This window comes from Mytilus californianus, unplaced genomic scaffold (assembly GCF_021869535.1).
Source record: "Mytilus californianus isolate M0D057914Y unplaced genomic scaffold, xbMytCali1.0.p SCAF_3, whole genome shotgun sequence".
NCBI lineage: Eukaryota > Metazoa > Mollusca > Bivalvia > Mytilida > Mytilidae > Mytilus > Mytilus californianus.
This window is the reverse complement of record NW_026262679.1, coordinates 75,286,068-75,303,023: the sequence shown is the minus strand read 5'-3', so window position 1 is coordinate 75,303,023 and position 16,956 is coordinate 75,286,068. Positions and strand designations below refer to the sequence as shown.

The 16,956-nt window shown below is 31.6% G+C and overlaps 1 long non-coding RNA gene across 1 annotated transcript; it reads left to right on the top strand.

Annotated features, from left to right (window-relative positions):
• The first annotated feature begins 1,754 nt into the window (after positions 1 to 1,754).
• On the top strand, positions 1,755 to 9,684 carry LOC127733284 (uncharacterized). Its single transcript, XR_007997068.1, has 2 exons — positions 1,755 to 1,811; positions 9,575 to 9,684. It is a non-coding gene; the product is annotated as an uncharacterized LOC127733284 (long non-coding RNA).
• The last annotated feature ends 7,272 nt before the right edge of the window (positions 9,685 to 16,956 follow it).

Here is a 16,956-nt window from a genome sequence, read left to right as displayed (position 1 = left end):
TTACTGACAGCTAGTTCAAAGCCAATAACAACTAATATAGAAAATCATGCATCTAAGACAAAAATATTAATCGGTACACATCCAACATCCAATGGATTTAGTGTAAAGACGTCATCAACAGTCAGAGAAAAACATGACCTTGTGCAATGCCAAGATACATGTATCGACATATTGTAGAGCCATGAATGTGCATATGTATATAAAAATAATATTCAGTTTGATTTTAAATTACTGATAACAATATCAATACCAATAAAAACAATATTCAAAGATCTAATTACAGTGTTGAATTAGTAACCTTTTAGAATAAGTTTATTTAAAGGATCGATAAGTTTATCTGGATCGTTTTTCCGGGCTCGGTAAACAACATCTCCGTAAAAATAGGATGTGCTATCGCATTTGAAATAAGTTTTCTACAAGTACAACCAAACTTCAAAACCAAATCGTTACATCTATGGAAGTAATTTGTGGTAACGAAATCCCTGACTTAATAATTTACCAGTAATACATAGATTACGTTCATTGAAATCCAAAACAGACACGGGCATAAGAACGAGTTGTGATATATAAACACCGTAAGATGGTGCCAAAGGAACATCACCGTCGTCCAAAAAAAGGAAAATTAACAATATGGAACGAAAAATCGTCCCTTTTTTCGTTAATTTAGTGTAGCGTTTCCCGTGTAAAACTGAAGTATCTAAATCTAGGAGAGGAAGTTATTACCGTTTATATTTGATTTATTTAAGACCTTTTTCTGATTTCTCTCACTACTTTGCTTCTACCGTAAGAACTGATTGACACATGATTGACACTACTCCTGGCAGATAACCACCGTTGGTATCACATAACCGACAATCAGTTGTTTCTGTACAGGGATGATTTAATTTGTTTCTTTTTAGATCAATTCAATTCTCCTTTTAAAAAAATCATTGACATAATTAAGAGTTATTTTCATCAGGTGTAACTAAACAAGTCATTTAAAGAATACAAATGTTTCCCTGTTTTCAATGTTGGGTAGGGTTTGCTTTTGTTAGCTTTGTTAGTTTTTTATTTACTAGCAGACAAGAAGATTTTTTTATAAAAACAAGCGTTGCGCATACTAAACCTTAATTCTAAGTGCTAGTCTCTGAAAGAATCCGGCAATTCAGAAATCCAAAACATGACAGAAAACAAAAGGCCGACCTAACCATAACCCTCATCCTGAGTTAGATATGGTAGGTCTTTCGTTTCTGCGTGTCTGATAATTTCCTGAAATTTCTAGATAACTTTTGGTGAGAATGATAGAAAATTACAGATTTAGCTCTCCTTAATTTGTAATTTGTAATATTAATCAGTGCCCTTCCGTTGGGATTTAGTATATAACATCATCAATTTTTATGTGTGGGATGTACCACAAGTGTAAAAACTAGTAATAATGATATGTTTAATTATGTATTAAACTATGAATAATAAAACCAATGTTTGCACAGATGAATCAAATGTTTATGACATTTACAAGATCTTCTATAGATAAATGTAGCCATGTTTATTTAATGGACTAAAGTCTTAATGGTTTTTAAGACAGACAGCTAGATACCATAAACATACTATGTATACACAGGCCAAAGTATGAGCTTTTACTATATGATATAAAAACTAAACTGACGAAAAAAGGTCATTTATTCAAAATCATAAAATGCAAAAAATACATTTTGCAAATAAAACATTTGACATAAAAGTTCATATCTAATATGAAATAATAATACAGAATTAATACGAAATTACATCAACTAATATCATATCAATTGAATAAATGACAAAGAATAGCAAAGGTGGGGAGAAAAATCTGCCTACATCAACTAAATATCATTTCAATTGAATAAATGACAAAGAATAGCAAAGGTGGGGAGAAAAATCTGCCACAAATCCGCTCTTAAGCTGAAAGAGTGGATGCTCAATCCACTCTTAGGCTGAAAGAGTGGATCCCCCACCCGAGGACTCTGGCGACGTGAATACAGTTTATATATAACTTGAACAATTTACAAGCATGACATTCACATACATGTACACCAAAAAATAACACTTTATTTTTGTAAAACGTTTCCACATTGAGCAGAAATATTAAAAGTTCATATGATCATATACCAAGATATTACCTTTAAATTATCTCTTACTGATAAAAATGATTAAAGGTGTGAATCTTATTTCGGTCAGGACCACAGCAATAAAATTAAAATATTATCGTCGTTAAGTATATTTTTCAGAATTCATATATCGTCTTACATCTAGACATTTAATAATAGTATCCCCTAAATATTTTAGTACGAACAATTAGTACATTAATTAACCGAAACTTTATCTTTAATCTTAAATCTTCAAACAAAATAGAAGTACATTTTTAAGAAGCCCTGGATCCTTTCTAAATACGAAGTTTTATATCTGACTATTTCTATATGGGATCATGAGCAACTGATTCTCATACTACACTTGACATTTTCAATCAAAATTGTATAAAGATCATAGATTTATAAAATGTCTTAAGGAAAAAGTTTTTAAATTGAAATTAGTAAATAAGTATCTAATGTAGACCTTTTTAACTCTCAGTTATTTTTGTTATTATTGATATGAGACTTTAGAAATATTTTGCCTAACTAATGATTCGGTAAAAAGTTAAGCTTTAGTCATAATCTTGAATATACAGCTTTTTAGAAATTTAATGACTAGTGAAAACCACCATTCAATATTAATAGTAATAATTTATATCGATAATACCACTATAAAAATAACGGGAATCCACCAAACTTACTTATCCAACATTGATAAACTTGGGGACTTTTAATTTACACTTAAAATATAATTAATATACATCGGGAATTTGATTTTTCTATTGAAAAAAAAAAATAATAATAATAAAAATAAATAAATAAATAAATAAATAAATAAATAAATAAATAAATAAATAAATAAATAAATAAATAAATAAATAAATAAATAAATAAATAAATAAATAAATAAATTGCTATACATAAAATAAATTCATATTCATTTTCTTCCTGGCATGCTACAGAACTTATTCTGAACATACTGATATTCCAATGCAATAAATTTTAAAAGGTTTATATTGTATATGGTCGTAATAAAGTTGTAAAATGAAAAATATCCTTGAAATAATATTCCAGCTTTTAGTGATTTTTCGTATAATTTTTATTTACCTTGCGATGAACATGATGAAAGTTAAATGATGTAAATTTTAACCGAGTAAATATTTATAACTTTTGACACATACTCTAAATTTTTTCTCGAAGGAGAAAAACCCATTTAATTAACAACCAGTTTAGTTAAATATAAAACTTTAGTTTGTGATGGGTTTACCTCTAAAGACCATAGCATTTAGTACAGCATTGGGATAAACCATAAAGTCCTTATATATATATATATATATATAATTTGAATAATTACGAATTTGAATTAAATAGGCAACATTAAAAACCATAACATGATTTACGAACAATTCATGTATACATACGGGAAGTTAAACCGAGCCATAGAATTTAAAATACAATTTAATGGTAGCCTATCAAATGTCCACATTGACAGTCTGAATAATGTGTAAAGACAGCATCGGCAGGTGGGCAGGCAATATAGACCCCAAACGTATGAAATAAAGATCATAAACGTTTTGGCTGGCAATACTGACCCAAAACAAGACACGGTTGTAATTATATGAAATAAAGATAATAAACGTTTTGGCAGGCAATACTGACCCCAAAACACATAGAATTTTATTACTAAAGATCATATACTAGTAAACATTTTGGCAGGCAATGCTGACCCAAAACAAGACATTTGTAATTATATGAAATAAAGATCATAAAACGTTTTGGCAGGCAATACTGACCCAAAGCAGAAGCATAGTATTTTTTTTGCTAAAGATCATATACTAGTAAACGTTTTGTCAGGCAATGCTGACCCAAAACAAGACAGTTGTAATTATATGAAATAAAGATCATAAAACGTTTTGGCAGGCAATGCTGACCCAAAACAAAACAGTTGTAATTGTATGAAATAAAGATCATAAAACGTTTTGGTAGGCAATGCTGACCCAAAACAAGATAGTTGTAAATGTATGAAATAAAGATCATAAACGTTTTGTCAGGCAATACTGACCCGAAACAGCTGAAGCATAAAGTTCTGTTACTAACTTAATTCTTTTTATCTGTAAAATTCCATAAACGCATTTGACCTCAATTCTTGAATCACGGATAGGACAATTCCATCCATGAACTGCAGCAGAAGTCTTTGTGTTTTCCTTCTTCTAAAACTAAGTGCTGTATAGTTACGAGAGTCCAAGACAAATAACGATATAGCCATTTTTAAAGAGATGGTGGAATAATAGCAATTGGTGCTTTGGACTTTCATTGGAATTAGGGTCCAGTTGTGTATCCAAATGCTGATCGAAGTCGTATTTTGTAAATTTGTATTTATAAAACAGTCAAAGAAGGCTTTGGTAAGTCCACGATTCTTGTTGATATGACTCGCACGTCTGGATCAAAATGCTAATCCCGAAATTAGGTATGTGTCATTAAATAATGTCAGCGAAACAGCAACCCATCAACATTTGTATGTTTGTATTATCGGAACTATGGCATACCGCTGATATATGAAAGTATAAGTAAGTTGTTGATATCACGCTTTATTGCACATTTCCTTCAATGGGAAAAAGTTCTTTCGTAGATCAATACCAGACTCAGCGCTCTTTGTCCATAGTAAAATCATGAAATAAACCAAATTAGATTGTTAAAGATAGGAAAAACTTAAATTCTCAGTAAAAAACAAACTTGATTTTACTCTAGGACCACAAACATAACGCATGTTAAAGAATAGTATGCGATGATTTAATTATCATAGTTTCTTCTTCTTCAATAACCAACCATTAAACAGACATGATTTTTATATTATGTATTAAATGAAGAGTATGAACTTTAAAATATCATCAGTATGTCTTGTCTTGTCCATTGTTATTTTTAATAATAAATCTAGTATAAAGTAAAAGCAAACGACCTTACAATGCATAAGTATTGGCATAAAAATTATCAATTACGTTCATCGCAACCCAAACTATATGAGGCGCCGTTTTACTATTTATTACCTATTTTCTGATATCAAAAAATGATTTTCTGATATCAAAAATTCTATTTTTTGATTTCAGAAAATCGATTTCTTGATATCAAGAAATAAAGAATATTTTCTGATATCAAAAATTCGAATTCCTGATATCAAAAAATCATTTTCAGAAATTCGAATTTTTGATATCAGAAAATATTTTTGATTTTTTGATATCAAGAAATAGATTTTTTGATATCAAAAAATGATTTTTTTTATATCAAGAATTCGAATTCCTGATATCAAAAAATGATTTTTTGATATCAGAAAATAAGAAATAAATGAATGACGGCTCCCTGTGTGTCATTTAAAACATTCAGGCTCACCGATGAGGCCAAACATCAGGAAATATCTGAAATAATGTTCCCGGTAGACCAATTGTTTTATAGTGTGGAGTACCACTATACACGGTATTGGTCATTATATTGATGACATTGTGTCCCTTGTTACAAAAACAAAATGCTTATACACTTCAAGTTTTATAAACATGAATAAGACTTCAAAGTCTCCGGAAAACTGCTATTTAATAACAATATTTTAAGCAAAAAAAATATTTACACTAATCTTCAGTTTGATCAAACTTATTACGAAATTCAAGACCCATGCACTAAAAGACAATATATGGAAGATTTTTTTAAATTATGCCTAAATAAAACATATTTACTCTTGTGTCGTACAATCCGAATTGGTGGGATATGTAGACCTAAGAATTTACTACATACTGGAAAATGTTTTCAAGATTTAGATACGATGGCTTGATAATATATTCAGGTTCAACTGGCGATATACACGATCTTTTCGCTTTATATATCTAATACAATGCATAAACAAGTCTAAATTGAAAACAACGTTCAAACCTACGATTGCGTTGGATAAAAACCGCAACTTTTATACGTGTGCATGCAAAACAAATTTCTTGGTAGAGGGGTCTAAATACAGCACAAACAACATTTTCCAAAAGATCAAAAAAGTGAAAAAGTATATTTTAACAATACGCATTTGACTAACAGGTCGAACAACGGATGTTCTTAAATCCTGCTGACTGCCATTGGCGATTGCCAAATAAACGGATCACAAGATGTAACAAAATTGATCTTAATTATTAATTTAATACCAAACAGAAAACAACAAACTTGCGGAAAAGATGGTATACCGCAAACATGAGGTGCAAAAATTTGTACACCATATCCGGATTTCGACAATTAATATCTCTTCAGTGATGTTAGGAATCGAAACGGTATTTGGAAGACCATATAATTTACCTCAATTTAGGATAGACTCTTGAATTTTGAAGAGTCGAAATGTATACTCTACTATATTGTACAATACGCACAGTAAAACTCAGTTTAAAAGAAGTCCGAGTCCGATGTCAGAATAGGTAACAAAATAAACTAAGCAAAATGATAATGATACATAAATGAACAAAGGACTACTAGCAGTTACTGACATGCCAGCTCCAGACCTCAATTAAACTGATTGAAAGATTATGTCTTCATCATAAGAAAATCAAGTACAATCCCTCCCGTTAGGAGTTTAGTATCATACCATCATAGAATATATAAGAAGAACATAAATCGTATCATGCCCACAACTGGTTTTAGAATAAATGTGTTTATTTCCGATGCAAAGACCCTATGAGTGAATCAATATTAATACCAAAATATGCAATCATTAATGACTAATTGACAACAGTATCGTGACTACCGGTATATCCTTTCCGAATAAGTCTGTTTAAAGGTTTGGTTAGATTTTGAGGTGAATGCCGACATTTTTGTGCTTTGTAAAGAATATTTCCATAAATTTTTGGATGTGAAATACCTGAACGTATAAGAAGTCTGCATGTTGATTTATATTTACGAATGATGTCTGCCATATTTGTTTTACGTAAATTGTTTTGTTATAAATCATATAGGCCTATAGCTTTCTAAATTTTCATATTGGGGCCTTTCATAGGCGACTATATGGTATGGGTTTTTCTCATTGTTGAAGGCCGTACGGTTGCTTATAATTGCTTACATCAACTTCATTTGAACTTTGGTGGCTAGTTGTCTCATGGGCTATCATACCACATCTCCTTATTTTAAAACTTAACAAAACTAACTTACTAAATCCTCAACATAAACAACCGGAAAAAAATATAAAAACAAGATGAACAAAACACTGGTGCTTGATATTTGCAAAAACCTGACTGCACAAATCTGTTTCAGAGGAAACCAATAATTGCTTATAAAAGAAGCGAGAACTTACAATTGTTGACTATAAACCTTAAAATAATAAATATGTGAAACACAAAACTTTTTATATTAAGACTGATGAAACCGAACTCTGATATATGCTTTCGTATATATTACACGACCGAAACACCACACTTAATGTAAGGGCTCATTGGTGAACGTTGATGCTTTTATTGACACACAGGGAGCAATCGTTGATATTTTTCTTATTTTCTGATATCAAAAAATCATTTTTTGATCAAAAAATCATTTTTTGATATCAGGAATTCTAATTTTTGATATCAAAAAATCATTTTTTGATATCAGAAAATGTATTTCTTGATATCAAAATATCGTCAGTAATATTTGATATCAGAAAATCTATTTTTTGATATCAGAAAATGGATTTCTTGATATCAAAAAATGTGATTTTTTGATATCAAAAAATATAATTTCTGATATCAAGAAATAAAGATTATTTTCTGATATCAAGAAATCGAATTCTTGATATCAAAAACGGCATTTTTTTATATCAAAAAATTGAATTCCTGATATCAAGAAATATTTCCTGATATCAAAAAATCATTTTTTGATATCAGGAATTCAATTTTTTGATATCAGGAATTCAATTTTTTGATATCAAGAAATATTTTTTGATATCAGAAAATAGGGAATAAATAGTAAAACGGCGCCTCATAAAACTATAACATGTACATGAATTATACTAGTAAACATAATTATAATAAAATAATACATTAAAAACATGTATTATAAACTGACAAACATGTGAATCTAGCTGCATGTCTCAAAATACTGGCAAATTTGTATGTAGCAAAAGGATTGATTACAAAAATAATTTAATCCAAACCAATCACCATGACGAAATAATAATTAAAAGTAGCATGAGTTTCATGACGAAGCATAAAACGATACACAGATCATAGACCAAGCTACTACGACCTCCGCAAAAAAAAAAGAAGCATGAGTTTCATGACGAAGCATAAAACAATACCCACTACATACTAACATATTTACAAAAGCAAATACACAGAGGTCATAGACCAAGCTACTAAGACCTCTGCAAAAGTAGCATGAGTTTCATGACGAAGCATAAAACTATACCTACTACATAATAACATATTTGCAAAAGTAAATACACAGAGGTCATAGACCAAGCTACTAGACCTCTGCAAAAACAATATACAGAGGGCATAAGTACAAGCAACCTCGCCCTCTGCAAAAATTAAAATATCGTCCACATTACCCAAACAGGCAAAGACAGGTAAATTGGTTCGTAATAAATAAGCATTGGGTTGCGATATCGGTAAGAGACATATCCTTTTTATACCGTTAACCAGGTACACCTGCATAAATTAAAATACTAACAATTATAGCGATCAGGCTAACTTGCAAAATTATAAGCTCCAAACAAACCACCGTGACGAGATTTATGAAAGTAGCACGAGTTTCGTGACATAGCATAAGACAATGAACACTAAATAAAACATAATTGCAAAAGGAAATACACAGAGGTCATAAGTACAAGCAACCAAGCTCTCTGCACCAACTGAAATATCGTCCACCTTACCCAAACAAGTAAGGCAAATGGGTTTGTAGCCCAATAAATAATAGCATAGCCTTAAAACTTAAACTGTCTTGCTCTTTCATATGAGAGTGTTTAAATGTATGGAATCGTGAATAACATCGTATATACGTGTGTAACTTTGCATTCTATCATGTATGGTATTATTATCGTTATGCAACAAATTTTGTATTTGTAGTTAAATTTAAATGAACCATGTCTCCTAAAGATACACAGGGCGGATATACATTCTGCAAACATTAGGATGCTATTAAGGATTCAGTAACTTGTAAAATTACAACATCGGGTTAATCATCAGCTATCATTTTTTATAAGTAAGGTAAATAATTACGTTTTGATCGCAAACGCACAGTGTCGCCACCAACACCAAAATTGATTTGACCCACTATCTCTTTGACAAAGAAATGAATTTGACCAATTAACTGCTACATGTTTTGCATAAATCAAAATCGTGAGATCTATCCGAATGGAAGAATGGTAAAAAATTAACTGTACGTTTGTTCAGAATGTAAGCATAAAATAGCTCAAAAATTAAAAGTATAGATCGATTTTACCTCAAATTGCTAAAAGGAAATCAATCCAGTCCAAAATGAATAAATGACAAAGAATAGCAAAGGTGGGGAGAAAAATCTGCCCCACAAATAAACATATATACATATCTACTTCAAAAGATAACATTAAGGGAGGTATGTGGGTGGGAATTTTTAACAAATTGTTTGATAAGAATCACAAGTTAACACATCAAATGCTGATGATAAAAGGAAGTGACCACAACGCACTTACACGTGAACTCGTGATGACCCCACAAGATCATTGACCAATAAGAAAGATGTAATCCAATCATGCACTGGTCAAAAGTGAAATTTCTCTGCACGTGAAAACATGTTATCTAATTTCAACAATTTATCGTTTTATTAAGTATGACACTCTGACCCTTTGACCAGACTAGAGACATCATAAATTTACAGTATAAATAGCTCACTCTTTATTTAAGTCTTAGTAATAAACAATTAAACCAGAATTATCTTCTCTGCTGTCTTTAATTATTTTATTCAGCTTAATTTTCAATTAGCAAATAAAATTGGTTATACTACAGTTTTACACAGCCATAAAGTGCACAAAGTCCTATTTTTGATGTAAATGAAAATACACATTGCAGTGTTTCTGCATTTATTTGTAACTGGGAAATGAACTTTATATTAACCAAATTTTATTGACCATAAAAAGGAAATCGATATAAATAAAACGCATCTAATATTTCTTACTAGATGAATTACTCCCCGATCGTGCAAAATAACGTTATCGAGTATCGTTTATGATATTTTGTAAACTCAAGCAACAGCAAATTCAGTACAAAAAATTAGTCATAACGACCTACTTTACCTTAATGCTAACCCTCCAGTAAGAGGCACATGAATTCAAATCTTAAATCATAAAACTTTCGTATTTTCCTGCTTGATTTAATAAAGGATTTGTTTACAGTGGTATATACTACTGAAGCCTTTATTTACCTACTTTTGATATAAAATTAAAATTATTTTCCAGGTATGTTAGGATTTAATATTGAATTGTCCTATCTAATTTGGTAATTTAATAAGGGACCAGAGATGTATTAGATTGCAGATCAATAATTGCCCTATATGATTGGTAAAACTGTTGATGTGGTGGTGTTTCACCATTGATAATTGAAACACGTAGTTGACAAGTTTAACTTTACGAGTTCGCGTCAGTGATGTGAAGAAAAAAAATGTAGCAGATGAAAACCATGTTAATTTAAAATGTCAATTAAATGATGATTAAAAACAAAATTTTATTAACATATCAAGACATTCTAATGTTGATTTTATGTTTCTAAATGATAAGCAGAAGAGTAATTGCGTTCTTATTCACAAATATTCCTATGATTTGTAGCTGTGTCAAAACCTGTCGCATCAATTTGAATAGACATAGAAATATTTTATATTGTTAATAATGTAAAAATATATTATAGAAGTTCTATAAAAAACTAATTCTTTGGGAATTGCAATGGTCGTATCTTATCTGTCTCTTAATATTCTGTATAGAATGACTTTCTAATTAATATCTATATTGGAATCTTAATGTTATGAACCATATATTGTTAAAATATGAAACACGACTAAATTATTGAATTGAATTGAATTCAAAGATTGGGTCTTACAATTTAGACTTCTTAAGTAATTAGCTTGAAAACAAATAATTTGCTGTCATTATGAAATCGATATCCTGACGTATCTTCCCAAGGCACACATATGCAATAAATAAAAAAGTAAATAAACTCTTGACACAGAGATATGTCTCGCCTGTCGGCATAAAATTCAGAAAAAAATACCAATCTGATGGACAGCAACATGATTTATTAATTAATTAAGTCGCTGGACCATTATCTAGTAGGCAGTGCCTAAAAATAATCGTCAAATTGATATGTAATGATAGTTATGCAACTTCATATAAAATATCATTGATCTATCACAAGTAGATCCTGTCAAACTAACTTAAGCATAAAACTTAACATTGAAAATTGCTAATTAATTCAATGTCACTGGACCATGACCTAGGGGGCAGGGCCTCGAAATAGTCGTCAAACTGATATGAACTGATAGTTATGCAACTTCATACAAAATAACATTGATCTATCACAAGTAGATCCCATCAAACTAACTTAAGCATAAAACTTAACATTGAAAATTGCTAATTAATTCAAAGTCACTGGACCCTCACCTAGCGGGCAGAGTCTCGAAATAGTCGTCAAACTGATATGTACTGATAGTAATGCAACTTTCTATTAAATATCATTGATCTATCACAAGTATTTCCTATCAAACTAACTTAAGCAGAAAACTTAACATTGAAAAATGCTAATTAATTCAAAGTTGCTGGACCATGACCTAGGGGCCAGGGCCTCGAAATAGTCATCAAACTGATTTGTACTGATAGTAATGCAATTTTATACTAACTATAAATGATCTATCACAAGTAGTTCCCATCAAACTAACTTAAGCAGAAAACTTAACAATTGTTGATGTCGTCGCCGCAGCCGTATCCGGAAAAGCAATCCCTATGTCTTGCTATCCGGGACTTTTGTTGTAGGCGAGACAATAAAACTAATGAAAATATAAACATAGATAATAAAATGCTCCGCTGGGCGCAGCTTGATACGACCGCAGAGGTCGAAACCTGAACAGTTGGGGCAAGTATGGACACAACATTCAAGCTTGATATAGCACTGAATTTGGATTGTGATTAAATATTTGACACAGCATAGGTTTCTGACACAGAATGAATGTGGTCTAAGAACTTAAATTTTTTTAATTTACCTATTCAAACCATATCATTATTATTTGCTTTTATATATAAATCAGAAATAACCAATTAAAAATGGAAAATTTTAAAGAAAAAAAAAGGAAAAAAAAATCCCCCTCCCCCAAATTTTTTGAACCCCCTTATGATTCATCACCCCCAAACTCAATCCCAGCCTTCCCTTTGTGGTATGGTACCTTGCAGTACAATTTCATAGAGATCCACACACTTGAACACAAGTTATTGTCTGGAAACTATAAAAATGCTTGTTTTTTTCCCCTTTTTGGCCCCATATTCCTAAACATTTAGGGCAATTGCCCCCAAACTCAAACCCAGCTTTCTCTTTGTGATATGGAACCTAGTAGTACAATTTCAGAAAGATCCATAGACTTACACACAAGTTATTGTCATGAAACTAGAAAAATGCTTGTTTTTTGCCCCTTTTTTGGCCCCTAATTCCTAAAATTTTGAGGCAATTACCCCCAAAATCAATCCAAACATTCCCTTTGTGATATGGAACCATGCAGTACACTTTTAGAGAGATCCATACACTTGAACACAAGTTATTGTCTGGAAACTAGAAAAATGCTTATTTTTGGCCCCTTATTCCTAAACGTTTTGGGCAATTACCCCCAAACTCAATTCCAGCTTTCCCTTTGCGATATGGAACCTTGCAGTACAATTTCAGAAAGATCCTAGACTTACACACAAGTTATTGTCATGAAACTAGAAAAATGCTTGTTTTTTGCCTCTTTTTTAGCCCCTAATTCCTAAAATTTTGAGGCAATTACCCCCAAAATCAATCCAAACATTCCCTTTGTGATATGGAACCTTGCAGTACAATTTCAGAGAGATCCATACACTTGAACACAAGTTATTGTCTGGAAACTAGAAAAATGCTTATTTTTGGCCCCTTTTTGTCCCCTTATTCCTAAATGTTTTGGGCAATTACCCCCAAACTCAATTCCAGCTTTCCCTTTGCGATATGGAACCTTGCAGTACAATTTCAGAAAGATCCATAGACTTACACACAAGTTATTGTCTGGAAACTAGAAAAATGCTTGTTTTTTGCCCCTAATTCCTAAAATTTTGAGGCAATTACCCCCAAAATCAATCCAAGCATTCCCTTTGTGATATGGAACATGTGGTACAATGTCAGAGAGATCCATACACTAACACACAAGTTATGACTGGAAGTTACAATAAAATGCTCCGCAGGGCGCAGCTTGATACGACCACAGAGGTCGAACCCTGAACAGTTGGGGCAAGTATGGACACAACATTCAAGCTTGATACAGCTCTGAATTTGGATTGTGATTAAATATTTGACACAGCATAGGTTTCTGACACAGAATGAATGTGGTCTAAGAACTTAAAAATTTTAAATTGGACATTCACCTATTATGGTCCAATATCCAAAATCTAAATACATGGTTAGATTCAGCATATCAAAGAACCCCAAGAATTCAATTTTTGATGAAATCAAACAAAGTTTAATTTTGGACCCTTTTGACCTCAATGTGGACAAAGTTGATAACGGGGCCCAAAAATCAAAAATCTAAATACATGGTTAGATTCAGCATATCAAAGAACCCCAAGAATTGAATTTTTGATGAAATCAAACAAAGTTTAATTTTGGACCCTTTTGACGTCAATGTGGACAAAGTCGATAACGGGGCCCAAAAATCAAAAATCTAAATACATGGTTAGATTCAGCATATCAAAGAACTCCATATATTCAATTTTTGTTGAAATCAAACAAAGTTTAATTTTGGACCCCGATTTGGACCAACTTGAAAACTGGGCCCATAATCAAAAATCTAAATACATGTTTAGATTCAGCATATCAAAGAACCCTAAAAATTCAATTTTTGTTAAAATCAAACTAAGTTTAATTTTGGACCCTTTTGACCTCAATGTGGACAAAGTCGATAACGGGGCCCAAAAATCAAAAATCTAAATACATGGTTAGATTCAGCATATCAAAGAACCCCATATATTCAATTTTTGTTGAAATCAAACAAAGTTTAATTTTGGACCCCGATTTGGACCAACTTAAAAACTGGGCCCATAATAAAAAATCTAAATACATGTTTAGATTCAGCATATCAAAGAACCCTAAAAATTCAATTTTTGTTAAAATCAAACTAAGTTTAATTTTGGACCCTTTGGACCTTAATGTAGACCAATTTGAAAACGGAACCAAAAATTAAGAATCTAAATACACGGTTAGTTTCGGCATATCAAAGAACCCCAATAATTCAATTTTTGATGAAATCAAACAAAGTTAAATTTTGGACCCTTTGGACCTCAATGTGGACCAATTTAAAAACGGGGCCCAAAATCCAAAAACTTAATACACGGTTAGATTCAGCATATTAAAGAACCCCAAGAATTCAAGAATAAAACCCCATTGAAATTGATCAAGAAATAAGCAATTTATACGAAGTATCTTCTTTTGCACAATACTGTGCAATTGAATATTTCTTGCTATTGCGCAATGCTGTACAATTGACAATTTCTTGCTATTGCGCAATATTGTGCTATTGGATATTTCTTGCTATTGCGCAATACTGTGCAATTGAAGATTTCTTGCTATTGCGCAATACTGTGCAATTGAAGATTTCTTGCTATTGTGCAATACTGTGCAATTGAAAATTTCTTGCTATTGCACAATACTTATTATATAATAATTTACACATCCTGTTTGGTGTGTATCTCCTACCATATCATTATTATTTGCTTTTAAATATTAATCAGAAATAACCAACTCAAAATGGAAAATTTTAAAAGAAAAAAAAAAGGAAAAAAAGAAAGAAAAAAAAATCCCCCCCCCCCAAATTTTTTGAACCCCCTTATGATTCATCACCCCCAAACTCACTCCCAGCCTTCCCTTTGTGGTATGGTACCTTGCAGTACAATTTCAGAAAGATCCATACACTTGAACACAAGTTATTGTCTGGAAACTAGAAAAATGCTTATTTTTGGCCCCTTTTTGGCCCCCAATTCCTAAATGTTTCGGGCAATTACCCCCAAACTCAATTCCAACTTTCCCTTTGTGATATGGAACCTTGTAGTACAATTTCAGAAATATCCAAACACTTACACACAAGTTATTGTCATTAAACTAGAAAAATGCTTGTTTTTTGCCCCTTTTTTGGCCCCTAATTCCTAAAATTTTGAGGCAATTACCCCCAAAATCAATTACAGCCTTCCCTTTGTGATATGGAACCTTGTGGTACAATGTCAGAGAGATCCATACACTTACACACAAGTTTTTGTCTGGAAGTTACAAAAATGCTTATTTTTGACCCCTTTTTGGCCCCTAATTCCTTAACTGTTGGTACCATTACCCCCAAAATCAATCCCAACCTTCCTTTCGTGGTATTGAACCTTATGGTAAAATATCATGGAGATCCATTCACTTAAACTAAAGTTAGTGTGCGAAAACCAATGTGTCTTCGGACGACGACAACGATGCCAACGACGCCAACGTCATACCAATATACAACCACAAAATATTTTTGCAGTCGTATAAAAAGTAATCATATATGCCATTATGTCCTGTATATCCTTATTTATATACATCTACTGAAATTGTCTCCATTTTTACACTTCTTTGAGACAAGCGAAAACATGTCTACATTAAAGACAAACACATATCTGACATTGAAATATGAATCCACATTTCTACAATAGAACTTTGTTATGGTTATAAAGCTAAGGTTGAAACTGCTTCATGAACTTTTGATCTCGAACCAACTTATTGCCAAGTTAATGCTGGAATCATGTGTTGCCGCTCAGAAGAAATTATATACTTTTTTCTTTAAGAAAGTGTGAATTCGTCTGACAGGTCAAGCATGAACCTATAGCAGGAGATGCTTACCCTGTCCATGCACCGGGGGTCGCTCCTTTTGCAGTGATTTGAATATCTGTAAACTACTGTCTTCTTCATTTTACAACTTGTTCATTTACTATCAGTCCACTGTCCACAAGGGGACTACATGCCCAGTAGCCATTGATTCATTATTGGCATGATTCAAAATATACGTTTTGTCTGTGAATTTCCAATGTATTTAAAATTGTGATAAAGCTAATATTGCAACAGCCTTAGGCAACATTTACTTTACACTGTTTTGGCTATCTGGTTAAGGCCTTGATGATCATGCTCTCCAGAGTTTTATATTTTAGCTTTCTAAATTTTTGTTTTTAGCATAAGCATCAAGTTTAGTAGCAGTTTTGTAAGAAGCAACCCTCTATCAATGAAATCTTAATAATATCTAAAATCAATAAAACGTTTGGATTACAAAACAACAAATTCTACTATATCCTGATGCAAAATAAACTAGAATTTGGCATTATTTGAGTAGAACATTTTTTTTTTGCAGTAAGATATCTAGATGAACCACGCGAATGGTAAAGTAGGAGCTGGTCCTAATTTTGCATCTGGTAAATCTCAAAATGGCCCATGTTCTTCTTTACAGTATTTGAAAGGAAGTGTAATGGATGATAAAGAATATAAGGAATCAACAGGTGTTCTGAAGGAAAAAACTAACAGCCTTTCACATGTATTGTTCTTTGTTAGAAGGAAAGGATGGGAAGGCAAATAACTGTTTAAGTTGTTTGTCTACAATTTTTCATTTCTTTCAAGTTTAGTATTTCATCATTTTTTGGTTTCAT